Source organism: Ruditapes philippinarum, unplaced genomic scaffold, assembly GCF_026571515.1.
Source record: "Ruditapes philippinarum isolate M1 unplaced genomic scaffold, ASM2657151v2 ctg321_1_1_1_1, whole genome shotgun sequence".
Taxonomy (NCBI): Eukaryota; Metazoa; Mollusca; class Bivalvia; order Venerida; family Veneridae; genus Ruditapes; species Ruditapes philippinarum.
Window position 1 is genome coordinate 67,724 of NW_026860898.1, and position 12,055 is coordinate 79,778.

The following is a 12,055-nucleotide window of genomic DNA, read 5'->3' on the forward strand; positions in this document are numbered from 1 at the left end:
AAGAAATGTTGAATTCTTTCTTTGGAGATCCTAATTTCAGCCAGGTTGTAGTTCAACAAAGTCTGCGCTTGTCTGAGACAATGCAAACATGAGAACCAGCCACATTTTTTACTGTAGAACTCCGAGCCTGAAATTTGTCATATCAACTTAAACAGTGTCCATGTGATATTAATCAAGAAAAACATTGAATTAAATCTTTAACTAATGTTTGCAAAAAAATCTTATGGTTAACTTAATTAAAATGTTCAAGTGATCATCCAATACTCATTACAGCCTAATTAAGATAAGGGGTCATCTTATGAAATCAAGCTCAGGTTTTTTAATAAATCATATCGAATTCTACTGATATTAAAATGTGTACAAAGGAACATTTAGTCTTTAAATAGACATTGCATGATATTTGTACATGTATATATATTGTGTTATCTAAGTACATATATTTAATTTCAAGTGAAATTTACAGAAATAAACATATAAATAGTGAACATTATTTATATTCTGCATTTCCAAGAAACCTATAATTTCATATATATATATATAAGTCCATAAATATTTTTAATTTCAATCAGAACCCACATTTATTTAATTTATGTATATGGGAGTTTCACCAACCTTGTTATATAAACAAATTTCAGCTCCACTGGTCATAATGAACGAGGCGGTCAAAAATTCACTGTACACTGTCCATCATCTCATAGTAAACATATCTACAATACATGAAATTACAAATATAAAAACCCTGCAACATATTTCATATTTTTGATGAATTGGTAAAAAAAAAAAAAAAAAAAAAAAAAAGTTTTATGTTGCCAGGGTGAAGCAATCCGTCAAAAAATGTTCAAAAACAAGAAAAACACCTGCAATATCGAAATCATCTATTCAAAAAGAAGGTAGTCGACATTAATGCACCTTAACTGACAAATAAATACTGGGGGTTTTCAGACCCTGACACAACCAATGACCTTCCTTCATTAATAACTGGGTGGTCCAAAAATATTTATTATTTTTTGTGGAAATAATAATCTCAGTCTGGGATAGATTGTGCAGTAGTTGACTAAAATATAAAGAATTCAATCGTCTGAGAAAGTTTCAGTATCTCACAAACTATTTTGGAAAAAAATGAAATGTCATTATTTTATACTGAAAAACAAAATAATTATGATAACTATGTTTAGAATGTAAGATAAGATGCCATGATGTAATAGTGTGTCTTAATTAATCCTTTACCTTGCCCACTTTCCATATTTTTACCATTATTAAGGCTTAACACCCAACCTGTTGAGCTTCTTCCAATTAAGGTCTATTATTTTTTTTAAATATTTAATCTTATCCTGCTAAATTTTTGTATTGGATTGTCTTACTTTGAATTTGGAACAGTCCATTCAAAGTTGAAGGAATTTCAATATCAAAACTACAAATTAATGAATTTAAAATAAAACTATTTGGCAAGGGATACTTTATCAATGGTATGTAATAAAACTGTTGTCACACTATTTTTTTTTGATAAATGACATTGTATTGAAAATATTTTCCTGGCAGATTATGCAGTAAATTAATGCACCTGTCACATGTAATCATGCCCCCCACCCCCAAACCTGGGAACTTAGACATTCCCATATTCAAACACCTGCTAAACCCCTCACTCTGCAAGGACAATCTGATGGTAAAATATCTTCGAGTTGGGCATGTCCCCTACTATTTTGATGCCAAAAAGAAAACAATCGCATTGACCTTACAGCAGTTAAGAGACAGACGGAAAAAAAAACTTAGCTCAATTTATCATGCTATCACTAGCACAACCCGTGGAATGGGGGGAAAGGTGGGCGGGGGATGGGGGACCAGTAAATTCTTACATTAAAGAAAATAAAGAAAAAGCCTACTGTTCTACCCCTCACCCCTTGTGCCCCCTCAAAAGGTTTAATGCCGATGAAAATAGCAATAGCAATAATATATCATTCTGAAAAGCACCACTCATTCCTTCTAGACCATGTAATCTGCATCCTCTCAAACCCGCCTTACCCAATCCTAAGCCCCCTCCCCCTGCTCCCTTATTCTGCCATTTGAATTTATAAAGCACCCTGGTTGTTAATTACAATAAGTATGGTATATCAAAATTATGACAGAAATGACAATCAAAATAACACCTGTTCTTTTGAAAATATTCTTTTTTTACTTTTCTATGCAAATAAAGCAGACTATGCAAGCAATTTGCAAAGGAAATTGTGCATTCAATCCTTTATTACAACTTCAATAAAGATGGGCCAACTTCTAATATCTTGAACAAAGCCTACCCATCAAATAATTATGCAAAAAATCATGGTCTTCTTATCTCCCACTGCAGCTGTGATACTGATCCTTCATTAAGTATGCCAGAGAAAAAAGTTAAACTAAAATAAATAAACCTTTAATGACAATATACGAGATAGTACACACATCGGTACTGAAAATGCTTTGATTGGGTTATTCCTCTGGCTGGCTGGACTACTTAAAATACATAATTACCTACAATTAATTTTACTACATGTATTGTTTCAATGTCATACAAAAAAATCTGTTATTGTTATAAATGTTATAAATATTAGCACTTTCTTCTACAATGTTTTGTTGTCTTATAGAACTTCCCTCTATACTTTCAATGTTAAACAGTACTGCTACATAGATGGTTTCAACATCATATAGTCATTTCTTCTATTGTTTCAATGTTATAAAGTACTGTCTTCTATTGTTTCATTGTCATACAGTTATTTCTTCTATTGTTTAAATGTCATACAGTACTTTCTTCTTTTATCATAATGTCATGCAGTACTATGACAAAAATTATTTTCTAATGTTGTAATGTAAAACAGTACCAAAAAAATCTATTGTTCCAATATCAGACAGTACTTTCTTTAATTATTCCAATGTCATACAGTACTTTCTTTAATTGTTTCAATGTGATACAGTACTTTCTTTTATTGTTACAGTGTCATTATTAAACCAATGTCATAAATTACTTTCTTTAACTGTCACAATGTCATACAGTACTTTCTTTATCTGTTACAATGTCATACAGTTCTTTCTTTAATTGTTACAATGTCATACAGTTCTTTCTTTAATTGTTACATTGTGATACAGTACTTTCTTCTTTTATCATAATGCCATACAGCACTATGATACACAGTACTTTATATTGTTGTAATGTAAAACAGTACCATCTATTGTTACATACAGTACTTTCTTTAATTGTTCTGAAATGTCATACTGTACTTTTTTTAATTGTTACATTGTCATATAGTACTTTCTTTAATTGTTACACATCATACAGTACTTTCTTTAATTGTTCTAATGTCATACAGTACTTGCTGTCATACAGTACTTTCTTTAATAATTTCAATGTCATACAGTACTTTCTTTAATTGTTACAATGTCACACAGTACTTTCTCCTGTTGATTCATGATGTCAAATATTAGATTGTCAGGTCATGAGGTTCAATTTATTTCCTTCTATACATCATATTGTAGATCACATAACCTACTATTGTTATTCTATTTTTTTTCCTTGATCTACATATCAGGAACGCAGTGGAGATGTTTACAACATTTCGCAAGAAGAAAAAACAACATGTGAATAAATCAGTGCCATTCCCAAACAAACTAAACACATTAGATTATAGTATTTCTACCACATTAACTATATCCTAACACTCGATTACTAATAGGAAATTTGAATTATTACCTAAAGGCTGCCAAGAACATGCGAATCTTTGAACCATTTCCAATTGATTTCAGTGCTATTTGTATCGAATACAGGTAATATGGCAGCATTGTTTAAAACACACCTGTGACCTAATTAAACAATTACTCTAGCAGAAGCAAATCTTCAAAACAAATACAAATAACGTGATTTTTTTTCCGCATATACACTGAACAGGCCTTCGTTCTGACTTCAAGCATACCCTAGTTTTGCACAGAAAAAAATTGACTTTTTACATATCGATCATATAAGAAGATATTTGTTTGCTTTGAAAAATATACAGTATAACCTCTAGCTAACAACACCCTTTGGGGATGAGGGCGACTATGGTTGTTGTACAGAGGTGTTGCTCTCGAAAGGTTAATTTGTGAAGAATTGATACTGTTGTTGTAAAGAAGTTGTTGCATTAAAGAGGACTTTTCTACAGAGTTTGCACTGTATTATCTTTTTACCACAATAAATGCTCTCTTTCTATCAAACATTATTTTGAAGATTTTTTTTTTCTTGTAAGTCACATGGTCACTTTTAAAAAATTTAAGAACTACTTTCAACATTGCCTTTAAAAAAGTTGTTTATTAAGTTTATAGTATTTATGCTAATTCCTCATTTGCACAGGAATTTTCATTGAGTGGCAACAAATTACCGACATTAAAATAAGCTTCATATGGTCAAAGGCCATTTTGACACCTTACATTTATTAAATGACTTTATTTTACAAGCTTGCCAATTTTGATAATTGATAGAAACATATTCAAAACATTGCCATACTGGACAATGTCTCAAACACTTCTGCCAACATTTTTATCATTAATATGCTAGAATCGAAAATGATAATAATCCTTTACCACCAGTATAGGGCAAGGCCAGTCTGCAGTTTGACTAGACTCTATACTGTTAGTAGCTCAAATTTTGATACTGAAATCTTTTGATACTGAAATCCCTCAAAATTTTATTGGACTGTTCCGATTTCAAAGCTGGGCAAATCCATTACATCTGCTGAAGGGTTGAAATTTGTAAGTCAAACTTACAAAAACTCAAAAAGTTTCCATCAACCACTAGTGTTACATCAAATAATATGTCACACAAAAGTCGTAACTAAATCCTATATTCTTTACCAATTTCCCCAAAATACCTTTTGTTGATAACCAATGATCCAAATATTAAAATTGATGGCTTTCACACATTTGATGAAATTCTACTCGGTGGGTGGAGTGCATATCTCTTCTAAATATTTTAAATCAATTTTACATTATTATTGATGAAATTTTAAACAGTCTCTTGAATTAGTCTAATTTTTTCTTGACGCTATTTGGTCATATTTGTGACAGTATAAGCAATAGGTTTCCAATTGCAGCAATTTATAGCCATAAAAGATAACTATCATTTTAATATCAATGTTGCAGTTGTCCTCAAGCTAAAGTGCATAAATACCAGTCTTACAATTGTCCTCAAACGAGTATAATGCTAAAACAGCAGTCTTGAAATTTCCCTCAAAATCATGCCAAGTTACCAGTCTTTCAATTGTCCTCAAAATATAAATGCCAAAATACAAGTACCAGACTTGTAATTGCCCTCTGACAAGTAATGCCTTAATGACAGTCTTGTAATTGCCCTCAAACAAGCCTTAACATCTGTCTTGTAATTGCCCTAAAAAAAAAAGCAATACCTCAACACCCGTCTTGTAATGTCCTCAATCAAGTAATGCCTAAACATCAGTCATGTAATTGCCTCAAACAAGTAATGCCTTAACATCAGTCTTGTAATTGCCCTCAAACAAGTGATGCCTAAACATCAGTCTTGTAATTGCCCTCAAACAAGTAATGCCTTAAAATCAATCTTGTAATTGCCCTCAAACAAATAATGCCTTAACACCAGTCTTGTAATTGCCTCAAACAAGTAATGCCTTAACATCAGTCTTGTAATTGCCCTCAAACAAGTAATGCCTTAAAATCAGTCTTGTGATTGCCCTCAAACAAGTAATGCCTTAACATCAGTCTTGTAATTGCCCTCAAACAAGTAATGCCTTAAAATCAGTCTTGCAATTGCCCTCAAACTAGCAATGCCTTAATATCAGTCTTATAAATGTCCTCAAGCTAAACACAGTGGCTGAAATCCTTCAATAATTCTGCTGTGGAAACCAAATGTCTACGGACAGATGGACAGACGGCCAGACAGACAATGCCATACCATGTCTTTCAGGTTAATAAAAATGTAGTGTAAATGTATAGTAATGTCAAAATAAATAATGAAGGACTAATGCTATGCATCCTCAAATTGTCTTCTACTCAACATTCTTCTGTGTGGAGACTTCTTTCACGTATAAAAAATTGCCAGTTTTATATTTCAGGTATGAAGAAAATAAAGTAATTAATAATCTGTTACTATTCCAATCAATGCATGAAATTCTCTTGATTCTTTATCATCCATCTCTGCTGGAATTTTATAATAAATAATTACAATTAATCTATACAAATATGTAATAATATCCGCTCATCAAATATCCCTTTAATGGCACCATATATTCATTCGCTAAAATCGCGATCATTCTCGTGCTTAATTACCACAATCAATTTGTTTACAAAAGGTACGTTTTCAATATCAGCGATACCATTTTTATGTAAATATATCTTTACGATGCTACTTTTGAATAATGGACTTGTTCTATTTTTGGATTTGGAATGGTCTAATTTTTTTAATTTGAGGGGATTTTAATATCGTAAACACAATAATGAAGCAGAAACAAGTAACAGTCGGATCAGATTGCATGATATGGGGAGAAAATGCATTTGTTGCTGTTAAAAGAGCCGCTTCATGACAAAACCAACATTGTGGGTTTGCGACCAGCATGGATCCAGATCAGCCTGCACAAAAATTCTGCGCAGTCTGATCAGGATCCATGCTGTTCGCTTACCAACTCTATTGCAAGTAGAGAAACTGATAGCGAACAGCATGGGTCCTGATCAGACTGCGCGGATGTGCAGGCTGGTCTGGATCCATGCTGGTCGCAAACGCATTACATTGGTTTTGTCATGACACGGCTCAAATATGCTCTTTTTAATGCAGTCAGGTTCTCTGAAGAACTTGTTATAATTTCTCTATGTATCACTTTTTTCTGTCATAGTCCTATATTGTTTATTTGTAATTTATTTTACTTTAAATGTATTAGAAGCTAAAAGCTTATAGAAACACTTTCAAATTCCTTCCCGGAACCAACCTGTACAAAGCTATGAATGAGAAGTTTTTTTGCTCAAGGAAACAACGGCTTGCCCCTGACAGGGTTTGAACCCATGTGGCAAGCAATCCTAAGATTACCCAGTACTTATCATGACTTGTTAACCACTCCACCATGTGGCCACTTTGAAGAGGCCTTTTAAGGCCAGTCTTGCAATGTGGTCTTATATAAATATTATCTATGATTTAGTTCTAAGTTGAATTCTTAATCTCGCACATTTTCGCCATTTTTGTTATTTTCACTTGCTATTCTGGTGAATCAGGACATAGCCTAACAATTTGGCGATACATATTTTTTTGGCCATATCTCCGATTTTGAATGCTGTGGTACTTTAATGAGTTAAACAAAATAAATTAGACCAGAATTTTGGTCAATTTCTAGTATTGAGTCATAAAAGTATTTTGGCTTCTCTAATGGGTGAACAAATTAAATTAGGCCTGAATTCTGGTCAATATCTAGTATTGAATCATACAGGAATTTTGGTTGTTACAACACATTTGTCATACTCTTACTAATATACATGTAAATCCTATTTTGCCTTCAAAGATGTTTTGTTACATGCCAAAAAGAGGCGAGATTTCATTAAACAATACAGCAATTCTACCATATAATTACAGTCAATTAAAGTACTATAGGTGACTCAATCATACTGAATACTTTAATAAAGTTTAAAGATATTTACCTCGCGTGCCATCTTGTAATCGTTACCATATACATGTGTCCTTATTGTATGTATAATTAAAGATCATTTAATTGCCAAATTGATACCTGAACATTCATTAAGTGTTAATTAGTATAACATAGTTGCATGTCTTAATCCAGCTACATTGTCTTTGAAGAGTTCATTTACAATTTATTGTAACATAAGCATTCAATGATATAAATATTTAACTTAAGTAAATAACTTAATTATATTTTTGGCAAATTGATTGCCATTAAAATAAAGGCAAACACTTTTCTGTTAATTTTCTTTTTTTTTTTTACAGAAAATATGCATCTATATTTTAGCATTTTTTTTATCATATTTCAAAGTAGGAAAAGTACAATGCTGAAATAAAAAAAATAATTCAAATATCTATGGCAAATGACTAGTTTTCCATAACTGACAGTCAATTGACTTTTTTTATGATATGACAGTCAACTGACTTTTACCCCCTTGACTTTTTTCCTTTAACTGACAGTCAAATGCTTTTTTCTTTCTACCCTATACTGACAGTCAAATGACTTTTGTCCTTGACTTTTTTGTCCTAAACTGACAGTCAAATGACGTAATTTCCCTTACTGACAGTCAAATGTCTTTTTCCTGGACGCCTTTTTTCCCCCTTTAAGTGACAGTCAAATGACCCCCCATAACAATAACTGACAGTCAAATTACTTTTTGCCCTTTACTGACAGTCAAATGACTTTTCCACTTTACTGACAGTCAAATGACTTTTCCACTTTACTGACAGTCAAATGACTTTTCCACTTGACTGACTGTCAAATAGCTTTTCCCGCTTTAACTGACAGTCAAATGAACTTTTTTCCCCTTAACTGACGGTCAAATGACTTATTCCTTGACTTATTTCCCCTTGACAGACAGTCAAATTGACTTATTTTCCTTCACCAACAGTCAACTATTTTTCCTTTACTGACAGTCACATGAGGGTGTTAATTTGGACAGAATTACATGTTTTCATATGTCAAGGTAGCCCAACTTTCAAATTATAACACACCCAACAAAACTGTGATAGACAAGGCCTAAGAAAGTCGCCAAGATACTTACCATATTCTCAGGAAATAAAAATAGAAAATTTTGTACTTATAAGCCTGTTAGGATTATATGACCTTAAATGCCCTTTAACTTTTTTCAATAACCTTAAACGAGTGTAAAAAAATTCAACCATTTTACAATAACCGGATAATGACTATGACATTTTCATTCATAATTACATGAATTTGCTATTTTGTGAATTTTTGGGGGTTGTTTTTAGTTTTAATTTGCTTTAAAATGACACAACGAAATGAACAAAACAAATCTCTCGTACTTAATTATGCACAATGCCTGTCATGGAAGTTTTTCAAGAAATGATATTTCTGTTTTTATAAACTGTATGATAACTTTTTAGGTTTTTTTTTAGGTTTTTTATCATTTCTTTTTTTCCATTGTTAAACAGTAATTGAACATGGCATGCATCAACCTTTCATATACAAAAAAAATAAAATAATAATATAAAAAAAAGTTTATGAATCGGGATGAAAATGTTGGTCTTGCCTTATAATGAAGTCAGTGAACTTCTTATATGACATAAGGAGGAAAACTCGTAAATCTGTCGCAACTCGGTGACTTTTCAGCGCAACTTACGACGCTGTGGCGATGAACCGACGGTAACTACCTGTACGAGAAGCCTGAGAAAGTTGTACAAATTGTCATATTATGCATAAATTTAAATATTTATCGCTCATCTTAATCATATTTTTACAGTGATTAGACATTTGTAAATCCGCATTTAATTTTGACAAAAAATCTGAAAATCTTTTTTTATAGGGTGTCATGTTAAAGGGTACGTTTTTATAGGATCATAATTTATGAGAGTACAGTTGATTACCTACGAGTTAGTTTTGGAGAAAAGCAATTTCCAATCTATGAACTGGGGGTGTAAGTAGCAAACTTTGTAGTGTCACTCATATTCTAATATTATTATATTTTAATATCTCTCATATTTTGTAAACATGTGTAAAAATTAATGTTCAGTTAAAAAATACATTAAATTTTTGTACTATGAAATATTGGGGAAATATATTATATATTTACATCAATATATGGGAGAAAATACAGATATATTTATGTACTTGCATGTGGAAAAAGAGTTGGAAAATTAAATTATAAAACAAGATTGCATTTGAGAAAAATGCTATGCCACCGCATTAATACAACACTAAGCCTTGTACCTTCAGACAATAAGATTTTTTGATTTTTTTACTATATATATATAAAATCAAGGACCCCCAGGGCGGGGGCAATTTTGACCCCAGGGCTATAATTTGAACAATCTTGCTAGAGGTTCACTACACAATGTTTCATGCAAAATATCTAACCTCTAGCATTTGTCAATTGCTAGAAGAATTTTTTTTAAAGTTTTTACTATAAGTTTTTACTATATACATATAAGGAAAACCAATGACCCCCAGGGCGGGGCCGATTTTGACCCCAGTGCTATAATTTGAATAATCTGGGTAGAGGTCTACCAGACAATGCCTTATGCAAAATATCTAAGCTCTAGGCCTTTTGGGTCTTTACAAGAAGGTATTTTAAGTTTTTACTTTAAGTACATTTAGTGAAAATCAATGACCCCCAGGGCGGGGCCGATTTTGACCCCAGGACTATAATTTGAACAATCTTGGTAAGGATGTATCAGACAAGGCCTTATGCAAAATATCTAAGCTCTAGGCCTTTTGGGTCTTAACAAGAAGGTATTTTAAGTTTATTCTTATAATTCCTTTTGGTTGCCATGGCAACCAGATTTCTGCATGGAATGAAATTCTTTGAACAAATTTGGAAGCCCTTCACCTAAGGATCAATCCTGCCAAGTTTGGTTGAAATTGGACAAGTGGTTTTTCACAAGAAGATTTTTTAAGTTCACTATATAATCTATAGAACACACACACACACACACACACACACACAGGTGAATCGCTATATGCCACCGAATCGCAGATGCTGCGGTGGCATAAAAAACATGGGGGAAAATCAATTTTATACAAAATAATTGACTTTACAAGAAAAATTAAGCATAACTGTACACAGTATGTTGGAAATTTTAAAACTGACTGCATTTTGTTTAACGGACATTCACCATTTTATAACATAACTGGATCATCATGTAAAAAAATTTATATAAAAGTTCAGTGAGGCATACAGTTATAAAAAGTTTCAGAATGGTTATTTTTGCTCATATTTGTTTCCTTGTTTGTTTGTTTATTTGTTTGTTTATTTGTTTGTTGCAAATCATAATCCAATATGTATCTTTTAAAAACACAAAGTTGTACCATGGCACAGTGGTCAAGTGCTTCAACCCTTGACTACAAATACAAGTTCAATCCCCAGCTACTCCATCTAAAATTATTTACAAATCTTTTTTTTTCTCATAGTATAAAGTAATTTCTAAAATTATTCTTTTCAAAAAATGAAGTCACTTACAGTTGTTAGTCACCCATATGGGTTTCCAATGGCAACAACAAATAACCATATAATGCAGATTTATGGTTTTCATTCTGAAATAATAAAAACATTTTATAACACTTATGAACATATAGACTAAAACCCTTAACCAATTGTATCAAAAAGTGATTAGCCTTGGCCACCTAAGTATAAAAGCCGGGTTAGCCTGCAAATCTGTATTATATGACCAGGCTCTATACTATTGGTAGCTCAATTTGTGTGCTTCATTACTGAAATTCCTTTAAATTTGAATGGGCTATTTCCATTACACAAATTCAGCAAGTTTTAAATAAAAGGTACGTTCTAAAGCCTTTCATTTCTGATGTACATGTACATCATTTAATTTACTTAATAAATTTTAATACAAAGACAAAACAATGAAATAGAAAAAAAATACATACAACTTTTTATATTTATTGCATAAAAGCTGTTGAAAATAATTTCGACAAACTGATAAATATACCCATAAAAATTCTGCATGAAAGTGCGAAACTATATACCATGATTATTTTATCTTATTCTCTAATCAATGCAAGAAATAATCAGGAGGAACATAGTTTTCGCTACTTTAATATCAAAGAACGAAATAATAATCAGAAGTAAAAAACGAAGTTTAATATCTAAAAAGCAAATATACCTTTATGAAGACAGCATTTGCACAGCATTTTTTATCTGGAACTATCTAACTTTCAATTTTAACAATCATCAAATGATTGCGGTGGTTGGTATAGGAACATTAAAAGGCGTGTTAATGGGGTCAAGTCAATGCTTTTCTATTACGTTAAATTACCAAAAAATCATCCATATCTTTCATGAAACCATCAATGCCTGCATGAATTTCGCCAATCAACTTGTAATCTTCAACGAAATATCATCAAAATAATTCCAT

The 12,055-nt window shown here is 31.8% G+C and overlaps 1 protein-coding gene and 1 long non-coding RNA gene across 2 annotated transcripts in view; one reads left to right on the plus strand and one right to left on the minus strand.

Moving 5' to 3' along the window:
* Positions 1 to 12,055, plus strand: part of LOC132713790 (delta-like protein B) — a 98,319-nt gene that overhangs the window by 20,864 nt on the left and 65,400 nt on the right. The gene's annotated exons all lie outside the window — the stretch shown is intronic.
* The window catches only part of LOC132713791 (uncharacterized), a 52,861-nt gene that overhangs the window by 20,740 nt on the left and 20,066 nt on the right, over positions 1 to 12,055 (minus strand). Inside the window, exon 5 of the long non-coding RNA XR_009623483.1 lies at positions 613 to 707. This is a non-coding gene — a long non-coding RNA (uncharacterized LOC132713791). The remainder of the gene's footprint in view (positions 1 to 612; positions 708 to 12,055) is intronic.